The sequence below is a fragment of the Pinus tabuliformis genome, chromosome 8 (genome assembly GCF_031772625.1).
Source record: "Pinus tabuliformis cultivar Carrire ecotype Pingquan chromosome 8, CPIR1, whole genome shotgun sequence".
Taxonomy (NCBI): domain Eukaryota; kingdom Viridiplantae; phylum Streptophyta; class Pinopsida; order Pinales; family Pinaceae; genus Pinus; species Pinus tabuliformis.
Genome location: NC_142294.1, coordinates 910,210,938 through 910,232,405, shown reverse-complemented (window position 1 = coordinate 910,232,405; position 21,468 = coordinate 910,210,938).

Here is a 21,468-nt window from a genome sequence, read left to right as displayed (position 1 = left end):
GCTATCAGAGATATCCTCGTTACAGTTGCAATTTGTGATCAGCGCGGAGAAATGAGGTCCCTCGGTCAAGTGCGCACACCGTCGACCCATGGTAACACGCGCTATCACAAATTAGCAAAACCAGAGGCCAATACGAGAAACCAGAGGACAAATCACTAATCACATATTGTAGGGCAAACCCCTCAAAGAAGGAAGGGTCGCAAGCCCCTGGACCTGAAAAATCGTAAAATGTAAAGCATATCATTCTGATTCCATCAAAAGCGGGGTCCCACAATAACTGGCAGAATATCGGAAGGGCTCCGAGTGGTAAGCAGTTTCAACCGAGTCCTGCCCAATGCCACACAATGGGTGCTACACGTCCGGCAGAAGAGAGAGAAAACCACTCACATCCGACGGGTAAACGTCATGTTACTTATCTGCCCGATATGGACGATGACCATAGGATTTGGAGGCTCCAGATCAACAGCAGAGACGCATTTTGATGGATGACCGGATTTGATAGAGTCAACAGGCAGAGTTGTATAAGATTTGAATCCGATGTGGATGATGTGTTGGCAGAAGGTCGTGTTTCGTGGGCATTCTTGGAGTTAACGAAAGAAACGATCGTTTCAAAAACATCCAAGAGAACTGACACTCAGTTCGTTATGAAATGGGTGGCCACCTCCCTGTGAGGCATTATACAATGATGATTACGCAGAATAGAGGGATTCAAACGGACAGAGGCAGGGGAACTAGAAAGCCGGGAAGCGGAAACGAATAGTTAGAAAGCAGATTGGCTTTAAAGCCACAAGCTGACAGAGAAAGCGGTAAGTTAGAAGCGAGTTAGCAAGTGAGAAGTAGAGATGAGAAGACGAGCTGACCCACAAAAGCAAAGGTAGCATCGAGCCAGAGTCAAGATAGAGATAGAGAGAGTCAGAGAGTCTGTGTGCTCCAAAGAAGGCTTGAGAGGTTCAGCGAACTCCTCTGTATATTCCTGTCATGTATGATTCTCAGGTTGGGCTCATACTATGGTGACCAATAGAGGTCGAGTTTTAGTAAGGAGAGTCTGTGTACTCCAGAGACTTGGGGGATCCAAGTACAGTCCTACTGATTTGTATCTGTTGTGTGAGACTCAAATTGAGCTCACTGTTGTAAAAACTCTTCATTAAAAATATAATAGAGAGGCCACCACTGAATGCTGGACCAAGAGACGTAGCTCCGAAGTGTTGGGTGAACTCCTTGTTGTGTTTATATGTTTTACTGTTATGTTTTCTTTAACTATTGCAGTGTCTGTGTATTTCGCAATCTTATCGATCTGTTGCATAAAATAACATAGTCACATTCATGCACGAGTCTGTAATACCTTATTAATTGTCTTGGATTAATTCCAGATCACTGCAAGTATATGAAATTTTCGCTCATGTGATAGAATTCACGCAGAATAGTGTGAGTTTCTCTCTCCTTTGACCTTGTTCCTTTTATCTTTCTTGTACAAGAATAAAAGTTGCCAATTAGTGCTACAATGAGGTCGAACTTCACTCTCTATATACACATCCAAGAGGTTGAATAGTCCCTTCCAAGGTCGACTTGTCCAGGCAGGGTTGACTTGGTCTTGTGGCTGAAAAAATGACTATTTTGACTCAAATAAAATTATTTTTCCTTTTTATTCCAAAATTCCAAATAGGACTTGACTCAAGGACAATAGATTGGCTCATGACCAATTTTATTTTGACTCAATAAACCCTAGAAGCATGAAAAACATGTTTGACTAATGAAATAATAATAATAACAATAATAATAATTTATTTTTTCATCTTTTTCTTTTACATGAAATATAAAATGATAATTATAAAGACTGAACCTAGTTACATTTTCCAACACCCCCTCAATTGCACTCACCCTAGTAATCAATAGTAATATTAAATTCTTAAAGTAAAAGAATGAAAACGATAGATAAAAGACATACTCCTTTATCTTTCATTTTCATCATTTTACTTGAATTTCTAACATTACCATTAATTGTTTCAAAATGTTTGAGAGTGGTTCCAACCAATGTTGCATGAAGCAGGGAAATGTTTGGAAGTGAAGCATCAAAGGCACGATTTTCCAAAAATATTTAGAAGCATATATATATATATATATATATATATATATATATATATATATATATATATATATATATATATATATATACTAAAAAAAAATACGAAATTAGTTGCAAAAGATATGAAAACATACATATTTGTACATACATCAAGATAGATATGGCAGCCATAGTACATCAATGATTAATTATTTAAGCGTCAACCATCTAGATTCTAGCAATTACAAACCTGCATGAAAATTTTAAGTATATAATAGATAATAGAAGGTAGAAACTTAGAAAGTATCAAAATTTTAAGCATATAATAGAAAGTAGACATTTAGAAGATACAACATTCAAATAACTTATCTATCAAGTGAGAAACTCTCAACATGAGTCATGACCAAATAATAATGTTTACAAAATAGGCCACCTGGCCACCATCAACTGCACACTAAACTATGAAGATTTAAAAGTTCAAATTCACAACAATAAATTCTAACACTCTAATCTATCATCTATAGAGTCTAGATTGACCAAAAAAATAGTGAATTGTGCATATATCTACTAATATCTCCTCCTTACACCACCACGATCACTACATGAGCCTCCACGTGGTGGCAGTGAAGAAGATGATGGTCGTGGAACTGAAAATTAAGCCCTTGTTATTATTGTTGAATACTGGAACATGGGGACCATGGCACTGGATGGGGATGTCATCTCATAACGATCATCATCATCTTGGATAAGAGAATCCTCCAATTGCTCTAAATTCAACACTCCATCCTCCAAATTGTCCTCCTTTGGATTTTTGTCCCAAATCTTAAAGTCCATATTTTTACTCGCCTTCTCACAGTAATGGGACAAAAATAACAAGTTTGGATGAACATAAACCAAGCTCTCTACCCAATTTACATTTAACATGTTCCTTTTAATACTATGGATGGAACTATAGGTGATCCAACATCTATCTACAAAAAAAGTGTTCACCACCTGCAAGAGCACTTGTATTGCCAAAGATTGTAGATGTGGAGTAGCACCTCCATGCATGTTCCACCACTCAAGAGAAGACAAATTCCTTCGATCTCTAACTATGTGATTGGTCCCCAATGCACCAATGGAAAGGATATAGTTTCTCAATTGTTTTCATATCATGCTACACTCTTCCTCATCAAGGACTAATTCATCCAATGCTTTCATATAACCAACCAAGACCTTTGGATCTTGTTGTGGTTTTCTCTTGGTCCCCCCACCAAGTGTTGGTATTGAAAGCCATGATGGATGATAGTATTTAGGTGTAAGAACATATGCTAAGACATGCAATGGAATGTTTATCATTTCCCATCATTTTTCCATACATGAATGAATATAATTATATAAGGTGATATCTCTAGGGTCAAAAATGTAATATACCCCAACATAATATCCATATATGCATACACTTCCCCAATTACTAGTCGATCTAAATCTGCAAACTTGATCATGTAATAAATTGGCTTGGTGAATGGCAAGACATATTTAACATGTGACCAAAATTAATTGTCAAGAATAGTGTGCTTCATACATTAGCACCATCTCTATCAATGCTCATCTCATCCCATGAATCACATGTCACCATAGCACTTAAAGTTTGTCTCATTTTCACTAGGCACCTAAAGGTGAGGTAATAGCTTGCAAACCTAGTTTTTGAAAGCTTAAGTGACTACAACTTGGAGTAAGTGCCATAAAAATAGTTAACCCTTGTATGCCCCATGACCCTTGTATGCCCCGTGACATATGTAATGATTTTCTTCCCTCTCTTGTATAGCTTATTAATCCATCCACATTCTCTATGCTTCATAATATCATGCATCAAAAGGTTCAATGTGTGCACCAAGCACCTGGACCTAAAGATGTGCAGATGAGTCCGCTCAATGATTCTTCCTACTCCTTTACAATTTGTTGCATTATCAGTGATCACTTTAACCACATTATTGGGACCAACATCATTAATTGTTTTCAATAGTAGATCTACAATGTTTTAGGAAGATGCAATGATAGAGGAAAAGTCATGACTTGCAAGAAACATTGTGTAGCTAGAAGAAACACCAAGAACATTTATAAAATGTTGGTTTCTAACATTTGTGCAACCATCTGATATAATGGATGCCCCAAAATATTCCCACTCATCAATGAACCATGTCAAAGCTCTATGAATCTTTTCTTTTTCTCTATCTAATAACAAAGTTCTAGCTTTCTCATAGTTGGGGCTCATGTATCCTTTTAGGGATACATTGATGACCTTAACCAAATCATGCCAATAGGGACAACAAAGTGCATTGAATGGTATACCACAAGCATAATGAAACCAGACCACTTTGTCATCCACATCATCCCTCCCACCAATATTCAGGAAATGTGTTATTGTTCTTCTAGATTCAAAGGTTCCAAAAGTACCAAGAGGTAATGAGGTGTGGCCACCAAATCTAAAGGTTGCACTTGTATCAAACTGAAGTTTTTGTTTCTTACTTTTATTTGTGTGCAACATCCTCTATTTGGATGTATTTTCTCCTTTGTTCCATTGATACATTAGGGAAAACTGAGATCCCTATAAGACCCCTTTTTTCATCACTATCCATTACCCCATAAATATGCCTCCTCACACAGGTATATAAACCACCATAAGGTTTTCCTCCATGACAATCATGAGGGCATAAAAAATTGAAGGTTCCACCACCTCTCCTCCCTCAAGTTTGTCACATAATTCCACAAGGGTATTAATGCAACTTTTCCCCTTGTATTTCAATTCCCTCTTCATCTCCTTCCTTCTCATCATAAATTGGGTCACTATGAGTGTGACCACTATCCTCTTCTTCCATTTCTTCCCTTCTATGCCTAACCCCCACCAATTCCATGAAAAACATAAGTGGAATTATAATCCAAAAGGACATCCTTTTATATGAACAACCTGTGATAAAATGAACAAGAAGAAAGAATGGGAAAGAGTAGGAGAGGAGGAAAAAAATGCAAACAAGAATGACAAGAAAATGAGGGAGTTAACTAGGATTTACACTTACCTCTTTAGCTCTTGAGAAGTTGAGAACTTGAGGTAGATGGTATCCCTTCTTCACTCCTCCAAGCTCCTCCAATCTCTCCTAAAAAATCTCACAAATATAATTTCAAAATATTTCTATCTCCTCTCTTCTCCAAGCTCAAGCCAAAGATGCAGGAATGAGAAAAAGAGGGGGAAAAGGCATTTTAACCTCATCCTCCCTTTCCCCTAACTCACCCTAGGCCCCACTTAAACCACAGGTCAATTAAAAATAAATAAATAAGTGACCCCTGGAACCATGTGGGTGGGTTCTAAAACTGATTGGGAACCATTCCAGAACCACGATTTGGGCCTACAAAACCATCACAGTTCTGAAAATCCAGGAAGAATGTTTTTTTGGGTGAACCACGGTTTTGAAAATTGGGTTCGTGGTTCGCCCACAGTTTTGCACAGGACACAGTTCTGGGTTCTGATTGATAAATGTGTGGAAATTACTAAGAGGGGGGGTGAATCAATAATTTTACCTTTCTTCTAGTATTTAGGTCAACTTAATATTCTTTTTCAAATATCTTTTTATGTAGCTAATGACTTATGTATATGTTCAATTTTAGTTGTTTTTTTTGCAGTTACTAGAGAAATACATTTTCATATATTCCTATTCAGAATTCAAGAGCATTCACATAACATTCAATAAGAAACACATGAAGACACCAAATATAAGTGGAAACCCATAAGGGAGAAAACCACGAATTTTTGGATGAAAGTGATGAGAAGGCAAGCTCCTACTCCCCTATTACATCAAATTTTATGTAAGCTATGATCTACAAGAGGTTGCTACCTCAAGGAAGCTTCAATTCCCACAAAATTTTTTACATGCTACAACCTACAGGAGGCTCCTACCTCAAGAGGCTACAACCTTTTTTTTTATCAAGCCGCAACTTGAAAGGTGACTGCAATCTCCCAATCACAATACAAAATCAATTTTGTTGGTTACTTGATATTAATTTTCGCCCTCAAGTTCGTTGCTCATCTTCTCTGTTTTTCTTCTTCAATTATGTTCCTCTTCTGCTACTTTTCTCTTCTTCTCCTCACGAGAATGTTTCTCATGAATCCTCTCATACAAACTTATCAACACCAAAAAAGTCCTCTTCTCATTCAAACAATGTATAGTTTATAAGCATAACTTATTGACTATTTGCATTATATGCAGAAATACGAAATGAGGAGTTTTCTCTTGGTCTTCTTTGGTTGCTCACAATCCATCTCTTCATTTTCAAATATGAAATTCATAATTTTGTAATATAAAATAGATTTGAAATAATATAGGCCAGCAACAATGAATGCAAAATACAAATATTGAAAACTTTTCAGATTTGTATTAGCTACATTTTTCAAATTTGTATCAGCCACATGTTAATGCCTTTGAGGTTTCTTGTTTAATAAAAGCATATATTTTCTAGCTTAAGTCTCAAGATATCATGTGCAATTTTTCATTTTAATTGTAATTCATACATCAAGATAGCCAATCAACATATTTAACAATGTTCAATCTTCACAATCTTTAAAGAAATTTTGAGGTAAAAAATGGGCCTCAAAATAAAAATGTACAACAAAATTAAACTTTATAAGAACTAATAGGATTCAATATTATGATGTCAACCATGGGGGATGATTCACCATTTTTGGAGTAAAAAGGTAAACAGATAAAAAAATAAAAAAAAATAAAAAAACTATTTTTTCAACTCATATTTTCAATTTATCTCCCTATGATTTTACTCTAATTTCGAGCAGAAGCGCTCGTTGGATGTGAAATTTAATTTTTCATCCAAGGAGTACCCATGTTGCATACTTTCGATGGAACCTACTACACGAAAAATGTGAAATATATAAAAAAACATAATTGCAATCATGTTTTTTCATGTATTTCACATTTTTTGTGTAGTAGGGTCTATTGAAAGTATGCAACATGGGTACTCCTTGGATGAAAAATTAAATTCTAGATCCAATGAGTGTTTCCACTCGAAATTTGAGTAAAATCATAGAGAGATAAGTTGAAAATACAAGTTGAAAAAATATTTTTTTCTTTTTTCCCTCCAAAATTTGATGAGATAATCTAATATTATTTTATTATTTCCACTATTATTTTATAATATTCCTTAGGAGTCCCATTTTGGACCTCAAAATTTCGCTAATGAATCAACATAGTTAACAATGAACAGCATTTACACTTCAAACAATATTGCAACAATGGCAGTGCAACAATCAACATAAATCAACCTTAACACAATCAACAATAATCAGATTAATGACATCAAACATCCTGAGCATGATCATTTGATATAAATGCCAACTTTACCAACATTCTCCCCCTTTGGCATTGATGGAAACACAATGATCTTTCTCTTGTTTTTCTTAGAAAAAAAAGCCTATGCCTCCATACCTATGCTTACTTCCCCCTTTGACATCAATGGAAACCTGTGGTTTTAAGACTAAAAATGCTCTAACAATTGAGATGTATATTGCCCAAACATTTTGTTGTTCTAATTAAACTTTGTTCCCTCTTGAAATGAAATGCCTTGAATTTGTTCCATACACCCTTAAAATCTCTTTTTCCGACATTTACTCCATGTTAGAATAGAATCTGCAAGTCAATCACTTGGAAGCAATTAGATCAGCGACATATTTGATAAATTAGGGCACAAAACCATAAATTCAATATATTAATATGCAATGGATTAATTCTCTCTATAATAAATTAATGCACAATAGATAACATAGTCTCCAAAATATAAATTTTGATGAATGAACGCTGCTCCATGATGAACTTTGAACAATCAAAACATTAGGGAATAACCATATTAGGGCACAAAACCCTAATTCATAAAAGCATGCTAATTTAATTAAAAAGGTTGCTCCCCATTAAAAACGCTGGGAAATCAATTAAAAACACTACTCTCTATAATGTATAAACTTTTCATAAATACACATTGTATAAATAAATTAATGCTACTCGTAATGTATCAACACTGCATAAATAGTGTATCAATGTTGCTCTCCAAGAGTTGGTATTAACGTTTCTCCAAGAGTTTGTATTAAGAATGAATTAACGTTGCTCCAAGAGGAATTAATGAATTAACGTTGTTCCATGAATGAATTAGCATTTCTCCAAAAGTATGTATTAAGAATGTAACGCTGCTCCAAGAGTTTGTATTAGCATTATTCTAGGCATTGCAATGAGTTAACGTTGTTGGCAATGTAACCTACTTTTAATACTGTATATAACTTGTAACCAAGGAATCACATTGTAACCTACTCCAAATGCTAATGCTCCACCAATATTATGAAGGCATTATAACGCTGCTCCAAATGCTCCAAGATGTTATAAGATGCTTCAAATGATAATCTTATAAATAACGCATATCCACCAATATTATGAACGTTATAACGTTGCTCCAAGATGTTATAAGATGAAAGTTGCTCCAAGATGTTATAACGTTGCTTCAAATGCTAATCTTATAAATAACGCATATCCAACAATATTATGAACGTTGCTCCAACATGTTAAACATTGTTGACATGCTCCAATGTGCTAAAATTAATGAATTAAACGTTGCTATATCAACGGTTGGAAATGTTAATACGTTGGCATTAAACATAGTTAACAATCAAATGATAATTGGACCGATTTCTCACTTTTTAGAGGTAACAAAAAGTCACCTGATTTTGAAATGCGCTGATTTAGAATACACATTTTTTTTTGGAGCATATTTTTGACATTTTAAATTTTCTTAATAAATATTATTTTTAAAATGTTAATGTTTTTCATGTTGATTTCAAAAAATGTTGGCGCAACATCAATGTTGAAAATTTAGTAGTTTAGGGTTGAATTTTTAAAAATAGAAAGCCTCAAGTATGACTTTCCAAAAATAGCAAATCACCTTGTATCAATTGGTAATCAAGTATTGTTGATGGAAAATCCCTTCTGATCATCATTCAATCATTAATAATATTATTATTATGCTTATGATACTATTATGTTATTATTAAAAATAAATTCAAGTCACTCCATCATGGCTTCGATTAGAGAAATTTTGAGGTCTAAAATGAACCTCCTAAGGAATATTACAAAATAATAGTAGAAATAATAAAATAAGATTACAATACATCATCGAGTTTTAGAGGGAAAAAAAATTAATTACTTTTCCAACTTGTATTTTAAACTTATCTACCTATGATTTTACTCAAATTTGGGGCAGGGGCACTTGCATACTTTCAATCGACCCTACTACACGAAAAATGTGAAATGTATACAAAAACGTGATTCCAATCACATTTTTTTTTATGTATTTTACACTTTCATGTAGTAAGGTCCATCGAAAGCATGCAACATGGGTACTCCTTGGATTTCAAATTAAAGTATGCACTCAATGAGTTCCCCTACCCAAAATTTGAGTAAAATCGTTGGAAGATAAGTTGAAAATACAAGTTGAATTATTATTATTATTATTATTTTACCTTTTTACTCAAAAAATGGTGCATCATCCCCCATGGTTGACATCATCATATTGAATCCTCTTGGTTCTTATAAAGTTTATTTTTGTTACACTTTAAGCTTCTGTGGTTGTTTTTTGGTGTAGTATGATCTGGATTATCTACAGTGTTGTTGGGAAAAGTATCTATTCAGAACGCCCCTATCCCACTCTAAGGTGTGACAGTGCCTTAGCAACAAACAAGGAAAACTACTTGTGTATTCTTCTTTATGAAATGTAAACGAAGAGGAAGGATAAACTAACCTGTGTCTTGCGCTAGTTTGTTGATCCAATTGCTCTCCTCTTCAACAGCTTCCAGCTCCTTGCTCCCTTACTGGCCCAGCTTCACCAAATTCCTGCAAGATCACAAGAGAGAGAAACTATACGAAGATATAGATTTACATTCATAAAAAGCTCAGGATCAGATTAAGCTAAACATGCAAATATAACAAAACATCAGTGATACACAAGCATGTATAAGAAACTCAAATAGTTTTATTAATGCAATAAGAAGATCCAGGAGGAGATACAACCAAGTGAGTCTCGATCCAGCATCTACCTCCCAGCAAAGGAATCCCTTCCTCACCTCCAACAAAGCATAAATCACCCAATGCACTAATCTCAATCTCAAACCAACAGCAATTCTCTGCAAAGTACAAAATTCCAGCCTCTGGATCTCTGGGATGAGGGATCCATATATAGATGTAAGCAGAGAGGATGAGTCAGCTTATGTTTTGACTTGTGGCTTTTCTCTGTCAGTTCTTGCTTCCACTTGGAGGCTGAGAGCCTCTTACTCATCACTAGTCGAATTCAGTGAGGCAAGTGTCATTGGAGAAGATTCTGGAAGCTTCCATTGTCTTTCCACCTCGTTGAATGACTTTGCCATTTGTCATTTCCCGCTCAACGCACCCTGGTAGTGCATTCACCTGCGTTGCAACGCACCTAGCCAGTGTATTTGGGTGCTTTGCAACGCAGGCAGCTAGTGGAACATCTGAATTGATCCTGATTTGACTAGTTTTGAGCAGTTTCTGGTGGAGAACTTCTGGGAGAAGCTGTAATTTGTTGACCTTGTTTCTTTAGGAGCTGGAACAACATCTTTTAGGGACTTAGGATCCCTTGGTTTATGGACATTTCATGCTTATAGCTGTAAGGCACAAAAATATCTATAACAGTTGCCCCCTAAAGTATGAGGCCGTTTATCGGGTGAAATGCTTTATTAGGAGGATCCGAAGTTCTTTCAATGCTGGGAGGAGACCTGTAATAAGATACAATACAATACATCATCTTCATACTATTTTCATGATCTAGCTGAGGCGGGCATTCCCATGCTCAGCTTTATAAATTCATTTTTATGTACATAGGACAGACAATCGTCTGATGGTAGACTGATGATTCTGATGAAGTCATCATCCTTTTAGTAGGATGATTATCTGTGCTGCAATGTTGTACATGTCAATGTCTTTATTTTTCCTGAATATATATCGCAGCCCGGATGGATGAAACTAGATCCGGGGTCTTCAATCTCGTCCGATCTTCATTCGAAGTACAAGTCGATCCATGTGAGAAATGTTTTGAAGTCGAACATGGAAAGACATCGCTTGATTACCAGTCAATGATGCAAACTGTTAACAAGCGCGAGAGGAATCACCGATAATGATAATGACCCTCAAGGTACTGCAGTACAATTCACGTGGTGTGAATAAAGGACTTGGCGTCGAACACCACGCAAAATCTTTAGGTCGAAGGTCATTGATGTATACCTGTCGACGGAAGTGAGAAACTTGCCATTGAGGCATGCAAGCTTCAAAGTACTGAAGAGGTGTTCCTAGATCAACTTCTTGGATGATGAGCTGATGTCGACAAGAAGCGATCCGTCAAAGGAGGGCCTTGATGTATCCCACATCAATGAAACAGAACGGAGCAAATGATTTTGATGGAGGTGAAAACGATCTGATGATATATGGTTCAGGATGGTGGTCATGAAGGAATGGAGTATAATGTATGGTAGTGGATGGGACACGGGTGACTTCTCTGGATGACTTCTCTTGAACATGTCGGCGACACTTATATGATGGATTGGTAGCATTTACCCCAAATGTGGATGGTATGGCGAGACCATGGTGATGTGACCGGTGAATGAAACAACCCAACCCGACTCAGGCACGGAGTGGAAGTGTCATGTTCAAGAGCGACTTGCTACCAATAAAGATTCTTTGAGTTTCTTCCCAATTTTTCCCCAGTCATTGCTGACCAGTACCTCTTTATTTTTGTCAAGCTTGAGGAGGATAACATATGCTTGTTCTATAATTTTCCCTTCGGGCAAACCCATCGCTATGTTTTAACAAGCCTAGCGATAGTGAAACTCGTTCTCGGCTAAAGACAAGTTTGTCGCTATTAATCTTTTTAACGAGTCTAACGACAAAGATAACTCGGTCCTTTTCATTTTTAGAGAGTCTGAAAAGGTACGTAAAGATAACTCCGAAATTCCTTTTTCGTCATCTAATCCCTTAAGTCCAAAAAAGTATAAAACAATACAGAAGGGATGAATTTTCGATAGTTTTAACGAGCCGAACAAAACAAGCGCTCGATCTTTTTGTGCAATAATCCCTCAGGTCCAAAAAGATTAAAATCTAGAGGAGGGATAGCTCTTCTGGTAGCTTTAACGAGCTGGAAGGCCAAAACTCGGCAATCTTTTCATATTTTACGAGTCAGATGAAAAGAGCTTAAAGAAGACTCGTCTTTTGAGGAACGAGTGATAAAATGGGTAGCAGCTGATTCCAGGTAAGGGTTGGAATTTTCCAAGCACGACAGTGTCACAAGGATGGCTAGTGAAATCACTCTTCGCAACTGTTCCTCAAAATGGGTAAACAAACAAATGGAGGTGAATGATCGGCCAATGGAAAAGTGGAGGTGACGGTGCAAACATGACCAAGGCTTTAATGGCTGAAATCTTCATTCACGGTGGTTATTTACCGAAGGATATTTCATTTTTTAACGAGCTTAAACACGGGTTGAAACGTTTGCTCGATCTTATGTTTATTTTTTAACGAGCTTGAACTATGCGCTAAAACTGCTCGATACTCCAGTCATATGATAAGAATGTCTCATATAAAATAGCAACATTTAGATTTTTGCCCCACTTCCTTTCTTTATGCAAGTTAGGAAATGACTAATCCAAAAAACAGATAAATAATCGCTCTTTGCTTGCACTCCAAAAGGTTTGCATGCCCCCAGGTATAAAACAGAGTTTCAAGGTTACCTCTACTTCACTTCCGCCAAAACAATTGTTTTACCGAGAGAGGCCTACCTCTTACAGGTCACCCAAAGATTGTTCCATTAATCTTTCAAACAAAACACTTCTTCGGCGATGTCTACCGAGATAAACAAAGGTGAGCGACGATGCCCGCCAACTCACATAACTTTGACAAAAAGAATCTTATTCTAGAATAACCCCTATCTCAATCACGGACGGGGTACAGACTAGTCATATTCTCCCACGGAAACCTACCCTATACCCGAAGTTTTCCTGCCAAAGCAGACCAGGACGCATGCCCCCTGGGTTCCAGTCATATCCGTCTGAATTACTCGCACTCATCGGGAGGACGGACCGTGGGTTGAGACATTTCTTGCGTGAAGAGACCATTTAGGGATGGTATATGACTATTTGCGATGCGTGATCCGGGAAATGAAAGCTGGTCCAAGAGCTTGACCACTCTTCCTTCGTGCGGAAAACACATTACTCTAAAGAGTGAGGAGACGATGGCTCCCATGCAATAAATATAGTCTCGTCCAAGGAGTAGGTTATAATCCAAGGGTCCTTGAACGACCATTACGTTCATTTGAACGGTCTTCCCTTTCAATGTTATGGGCACATTGGGGAGAATTCCTAAAGGTCGACTGGTTCCTTTATCAAAGCCTATCAGATTTCTCATTTCAGGCAAAAGCGATGGCGAACCAAGCGCTTTCCAAGAAATAGAGGAAAGGATACTCACAGAAGCCCCCTCATCAATGATGGTACCAGCCATGACCATTCTGTATATTTGGACGATAATTCTGAATGGTATGCTTACTGGTAAACGGGGTCTGCCTAGTTGATTCCAGTCGAAGGAGACAACTAGGTTGCTTGGTGGTGGGACCAAGTAGACGGCCGGGTATGGCTCTGACGAACTTCCTTCCTACGATAAAGGAATGGGTGGATTGCCCCCGTGTTCGTCGGAGTCTGTGTTGATGAAGAGAATTTGGACGGTGTCATCCTTATTCTCCTCAGTGACTGTATCATTCGAAGATAAAACCTCTGAAGGCAAGACTGAGTCAACTGCCGCCTCGACCTTTTGACATTCGTCTGGTATGGATTCAGTTGGTTTATCCTCAATGATAGACGCTTCAGCTGACCACTTGAGTGGGCCAGCTGGGTTCTCAACTGGTGACGGACTCGGCAAGAGTTTTTTATGTCAAGGAGGAAGTCGCAACGGTGAAACCGGACGATCATCCAAAACTCTTTTAGCCTCGTCTAAGAAGGGACAACGGTGGAGGGCATGATCGCCTTCGCACAGTCTACAGGGAAATCTAGCTTTCCCTTTTTGTCCTGGGGCTTCACTTTCACTAGTTGACGGTGTGCTTTCAACATGATCTCCAGAGGTTGATGACACCGGATTGTGAAAACGAGGAGACCAGTCCCTTAGTATCCGAGGGATGCAAGGACAATCTCTGTGGAAGTGGTCTCCTCTACAAATGACACATGGCGATTTAGGCTTGGTCGGTGCTGTGTGTGGATTTTCATTAGACGACACTTGTTTTCCCTTGTTTGCCTTTGGCTCCTTCTTCTTTTTCTCTTTCTTCTTTTTCTCCTTCTTCTCCTTAGGAACTTGGTTTTTAGTTTTACCAGTCTCGTCAAGCGAAGAGGAAGGAAGAGAGGAAGAATTAGAGGAAGTAGAAGGTTGGTGGGAAATTCTGGATTCGTCTAACTACTGATTCGACTGCTCAGGAATAGTGGTGTTCTGAACGACATTGGTTGAGAAGAGCCAAACTGGCAAGCCAATTGTCAGTCCTGGAAGCGACAATGTGGCCATATGGGGCGCACCAACATCTCCCCAAGAGGAGAAGGGACTAGGATTTCCACCAAGGGGAATTCCTTGGTTGGCAGGCTCCATTTTCTCAACCTAAAGATCAACGCAGGAAAAAGGGTATGAATATTCCGTTTAAAATAAATTTTAACATGCTTTGACACAACTTGTTTTTTCAATTTTAAAGAGTCGAGAAAAAACAAAAGATGACTCTAGTCTCCTTCAATTTTTAATTAGCCTGAAGTGACAAGTGCTCAGATGGACCTTTTCTATTAAGGAGCCTGAAAAGGAACGAAAGGGACTGCTCTGGAGATCTAGGTAGAGGGTGTGCCAAACCAATCGCAAAACTGCAGAATACTTTTTAGGGTACGGGCGGTCAATCTTCCCGAATGTTGTGTTCAGTGCATTGCGATCAGTAGGGCGGTCGACACGGCTTCCTATGGATAAAGGTTTTATGCCTATAGGGGTCTCCCAATATATACTCGACGGTATGTGGGAGCACAATCCGTACTGGCACTTATCGTCTCACAGTGGAGGAATCACCCAACCAACAGTGAGGACAACAGTTACCAGGCTTTACGACGCCGGAACACGTCTCTAGCCTAGACCTCTATGTTGTGCGTTAAGTTACAAAGCGTTGTTAAGTTCATTCAATTTATTTTAGGTTGATATTTCTTAGAAGTTTGCCTTTTTGGATCACCACGAGATGTAGATGTAATTCCTAAATGCAGTCTAAAGATGATAAGCAAGCTTTTATCTCTTTTCAACAATGAAAATCCTAGCTACAAGGGGAAAAGAAAGACAATCTTTTCTCAAAGAGCAAAGAGCACACTGTAAATGCACTTTTCCTAAATCAAGCCATACAAATTGTCAATATGCAAATGCACTTGTGCATGTATTTGTTTTTCACTTTCTTAATATTGATGCCTAAAAAGAAAGTTGTTGTACAAATTCGAATTCGATTTCAAGTGAAAAACACAAACAAGCTTCTTTTCGAAATCAAAAAGGTAGAGACGATTACGACACTTTATGATTTTGAAGTAAACACTTGTTTCGACACTAGAAATTCACAAATTCAAACCAAAAGGAAAAAGTAAAAGCGCAATCAACTGTCAACAGCAAATAAACTTTCTCCTAAGATCAAAACGACACTTACGACAGATCTAGATCTAAGGGCGACAGTATGATCAGTTTACTTTTGCAATGGGAAACTGTAAATGACGTAACAAATACACAAAAACAAATACAGTTTCTTTTATACAACTGAGGCGGAATTAAGGAAAAGAAAAGGGGTTTTCAGATAGGTACACACACTGATAACAGGCTGCAAAAATCAGAGGCAAAACTGGAAAAAGTGAGCAAAGAACCTCAGCTAGGCAGGGCTAGGCTGATCAACGCACCTGCTACACAGAGAAACTGAATTGCAGCGCAGGTAGCCCTCTCGGGACCTGCGTTGAAATGCAGAGTCTCTTCACAGAGCCTGTGCTGAAGCAGAAACGAGAATTTTCTCTGGGTTCTGGGTCACGGTTTGCAGTTTAATCTATGGTTTTTGGCCGGATAAAAGCTATCAGTAAGGTACAATCAGAGGGATGATTTAAAGGAGGACTAAGAGCTATCACAAAGGGAAATTAGAGCATTTGTGGATCAATTGTTCAGATCATAAACAGGCCCAGTGAATGGACTAGAGTAGCAGATCTCTACTTTGCATTTGTAAATGGAAAATGCAGTTCGATTCGCCACTCCTGAGTTTATGAGATGAACAACAATAGAAACACAAATAAACTAACTAGACACGATCCCCAGCGGAGTCGCCATTTTGTTGTTGGGAAAAGTATCTATTCAGAACGCCCCTATCCCACTCTAAGGTGTGACAGTGCCTTAGCAACAAACAAGGAAAACTACTTGTGTATTCTTCTTTATGAAATGTAAACGAAGAGGAAGGATAAACTAACCTGTGTCTTGCGCTAGTTTGTTGATCCAATCGCTCTCCTCTTCAACAGCTTCCAGCTCCCTGCTCCCTTACTGGCCCAGCTTCACCAAATTCCTGCAAGATCACAAGAGAGAGAAACTACACGAAGATATAGATTTACATTCATAAAAAGCTCAGGATCAGATTAAGCTAAACATGCAAATATAACAAAACATCACTAATACACAAGCATGTAGAAGAAACTCAAATAGTTTTGTTAATGCAATAAGAAGATCCAGGAGGAGATACAACCAAGTGAGTCCCGATCCAGCATCTACCTCCCAGCAAAGGAATCCCTTCCTCACCTCCAACAAAGCATAAATCACCCAATGCACTAATCTCAATCTCAAACCAACAGCAATTCTCTGCAAAGTACAAAATTCCAGCCTCTGGATCTCTGGGATGAGGGATCCATATATAGATGTAAGCAGAGAGGATGAGTCAGCTTATGTTTTGACTTGTGGCTTTTCTCTGTCAGTTCTTGCTTCCACTTGGAGGCTGAGAGCCTCTTACTCATCACTGGTCGAATTCAGTGAGGCAAGTGTCATTGGAGAAGATTCTGGAAGCTTCCATTGTCTTTCCACCTCGTTGAATGACTTTTCCATTTGTCATTTCCCGCTCAACGCACCCTGGTAGTGCATTCACCTGCGTTGCAACGCACCTAGCCAGTGTATTTGGGTGCTTTGCAACGCAGGCAGCTAGTGGAGCATCTGAATTGATCCTGATTTAACTAGTTTTGAGCAGTTTCTGGTGGAGAACTTCTGGGAGAAGTTGTAATTTGTTGACCTTGTTTCTTTAGGAGCTGGAACAACATCTTTTAGGGACTTAGGATCCCTTGGTTTATGGACATTTCATGCTTATAGTTGTAAGGCACAAAAATGTCTATAACACATAGTATTATATTCATATGTCGACGTTTTGAACCCCAAAGGGGTTCCATTATCAGGGCCAAAAATTGGTAGATTATGAATGATCATTTTTTGAGAGAAGAATCCTCTGACCAGCATATATATAAACCTAATTAATCCTAAATAGTGATAAATTTTCATAGAAGTCGACTTAACCTACATATATGAATTTTTATTATTATTATTATTTTATTTATTTTTGTTTTAATTATTTTATTTTAATTTAATTATTCTAATTTTAATTATTTTAAATAAACTCATTCTTAATTCTTAATAGATACAACTGGTTAAGACTAATAAGGTATTAATTGTAATAAGTTTATTTATATAATTGTAATTAGTTTCTAGTTTTTATTTTATTATTATATTTAGTTTAATTTAATTTAATTTTAATTTTAATTAAAATCAATTTTTATTTAAAAACATTTTTTAAAATCATTTTTTATTTACTACTAAATTAATTAATCAATCCAGGTATAAATAGTATTATACTAATGTGATGAGATATTTTATTCCTATTTATTTAATTTATTTATAAATTAAATAAATCAATTATACATTTTTTATTTTGAGGCCCATTTTAGACCTCAAAATTTCTCTAATGCTCAAGAATGTTCTCTTACACTCTCATTATTGACATGACATATTCCGCTTACACTCTCATTAATACTCTTACACTCTTTTATGATGTCATTAAAGCATGTCATGAAATATTCTTCTTATTCACTCTTTAATGCATATGTTACACTCCCCTTCTTCATGGCATAAGTTACAAAGGTATGCGTACCTTCTTAATGGCATAAGTTACATTTCCTAAATGGGCATATGTTACTTTCCCTCTTGGCATGCGAGTTAGTCTTCCTTTACGTTGAAATATGTTGTCATTCATGGAAAAGGCAAAGGCGAATGTGATAATGGAAAAGCAAATGTAAAGGCAAAGGAGAAGGCAAATGCAATGGAAAAGGTGATAATGGCAAAGAAAATGCAAAGACAAAGGCAATGGCAAAGTAAGTGCACTAGTAAATATATTTTCATTGGTGGACAAGGTAAATATTGATGAAAAAGACAATAATAGAGGTGGCACAAGCAAAATCAAAGGCAATGGCAAAGGTTGCATAGTCAAAATCAAAGGAAATGGCAAAGATCTACATAGACAAAGCAAAGGCAAAGGAAAAAGCATTGCAATTGGAAAATTCAATTAGAAGGTGCAAGGTGCAGAGACTTTGGAGCCAATTCTAGAGCAGTAGATCATCTAAGGAGTAGATGGAAACCACTCAGCTGGATAGAGCTCTGAAAGAGTTTTCTAGTGGTATGCAGAAATTCGAAAATGGCCTCCTGGATCAAGAGATAGAGCCAGTCAAAGTTGTAAGATCCCCAAGTCAAAATAGCAGAGTTAAAGAGGCCATTAACACAGGGAATTAACCCGCATAGGGCTCAAAGGGCTTAGCACCAGGACTTGGCTCCTGATTGTTTCACGTAGAAACAAAATAAATGGTGTTGAGTCATTTATACAAAGAAATCAACCCACATAGGGCTTGACAAGGCTAAGCACCTAATGGCCTAGCTGATGGTCGTGGCGACTCGATATTATGGCGTAAAAGTAGGTAAAGGGGCCTGTGAAGAGGGTCTAAATGCCAAATTAGGTGGAACTATCAGTTTGACAGCGGAATTGGAAGTCAAGCCAAATTAACTGCAGATAAAAATAGTAGGTGCACTACTAAATCCCATAAAAAATAGAATGACTAAAAACTATAAATAAACTTAGTTAAACTGGAAGAAAAGGTTGGTTAAGGTATGAGAACTCGGTGAACAAGTGCAGAGGACATAAATGAATAGGACAAAGGAAAAAAGTAGAGATTCATGCAAATATTTGAAGAGCAAGATAACTGAAGTTCAATTCAGAATATTAGTCCAGAATTCATTATAAGTAGAATTTGAGCAACAAGTTGAGTTGTTCTAGTGATGAGAAGCAATAGGTGATTGCAAGGGTTGGGGTGTTGAATGAGAATTGAAGCAGCAAATTGTGCAATGTGCAGCAAAATTAGAGAGCAACATAGGGTTGTTGGTGGTTGCATGAGAGTAAGCAACAAAGTGTTGCAAGAGTAGGTGTGTTTACTAATGAAAAATTGCTAAACATATTGGTGATTTGTTCATCAACCAAAGATTGTTTAAGGTGTTTAAGGTGGCTTTGATGAGCAGTTGCAGTAATCATATTTAGTTGTTTGTGAGGTAATTGGTCTCTTGGTTCTAGTATGAAATTGGATGAAAGATGGATCAACAAGACCATCAAGTCGTATCTTGTAGATCAGGGGTAGGACCTCCTTCTAATGGGTGCTAGTAAATATTTGGAGGCAAAAGTACCTTTTAGCAGAGACAGATAAAAGAGTAGGGGCAAGAGTCCCTTCTAGTGGGTACTGGTAAATGAGCATGGGTAGAAGCCTCTTTCATTGGTAGCTTATAAACAAATAGGTATTGAAGTTATTTTTAGTAGCAACTGATAAACCTACAAGTGGTAGCTTGTAGGGACATGATGTAATCAAGTTGAAGCTTGTAATAAAAAGAATATTGGTGTCTTGTATATATGTTGCTCATGTGCTTGATGTTTATGATGTTATGTTCTACATGACTGAGTTATGTTGTTGATCCATGAATAATTTTTAAAGTGATTAAAAAGTGAAATTTGTGAAGAATTGTGTAATTTAGCCACACTACTTATTCACCCACCCCCCCCCCCCCCCCATCTCAATAGTGTCCTGGTTTCCATTGTTTCTAACCATTGGTATCAGAGTTAGTGTCATTCAAGATAAATTTAATAGTTGGGAGGAAGATCAGGGATCATGGAGAAACATGATTGGATTACCTCAGATGGAGTTCCATTTTTGAATCGCTCAAATCATACGACTTGGAAGGTAAGGATGAGAAACTACTTGCAACCTCTTGATCTTGATTTATGGCTATCTAAGGAGTATGGAGTAATAAATAATAAGTTTGATAAACAAAGGAAGGAAATCATGAGAGGGTTGTCCAAGGCAGATGTTAAGAAAGTAATATGTTATAATGCTACCAAGGAGATATGGGATAAATTGCAGTCCATCTATGAAGTAGACATGTAAACTGCAAGCAAGTTGTTGTTGTGTTGTTATTTTAGAACAATAGATCATTTATTTTCAAACTGCTCAGCTAGTGAAAGTGAGAGTTTCTCATGAAGTTGTAGTCAAGAAAGGACCACCCTGATAGTAATAGAAGACCTTGACAATGCTCAAGAAGAAAATTGGTCCATCTCTGGTGAAGAAGAAGAGTCCCTACAGTCATTAAGGGAACAAAATCTTGAACAAGATGAGAGTGAAATAGACACTCATTGTGAATCCAGTTGCTCCTTTGGGGACTTGGAATATCTTAATGAAAAGATGTATTAGAAGCGGGACCTCATACCAACTCTTGATGAGATTGAGAATTTCAGAGCTATAAATATGAAGCTGGAACAGGACAATAAAGAATTAAAAGAGCAGGTGTTGAATATTTAGAAGCATGCAAAGAATTATGAAGCATTTAAATACAATCAAACCAGTGATTGTTCCTCTCAGGCCAAGGTAACGACTGAAGATGATGGTGACTCAACAACAAAATTAAAGGGTCCATAACTTTGGTTAAAAGAAGGCTGAAAATGCTGCAATGGCAAAGAAAAGAACACAAAAAAATAAAGGGACTTCCAGGAGTCAAAATAAAGGTATGCAACCCCTCATATGCTTTTTTTGTAATAATGCAGGGCACTTTGCCTCCAAGTGTCCAAAAAGGAAAATGAAGGTGCAACAACATAGGTGGAATGCACAATTTCAGCCACAACCATGAATTCCTCAGAAGAGAAATTCGACCAACCAAGCACAAAGATCCTTTTCTCCTCAAAGG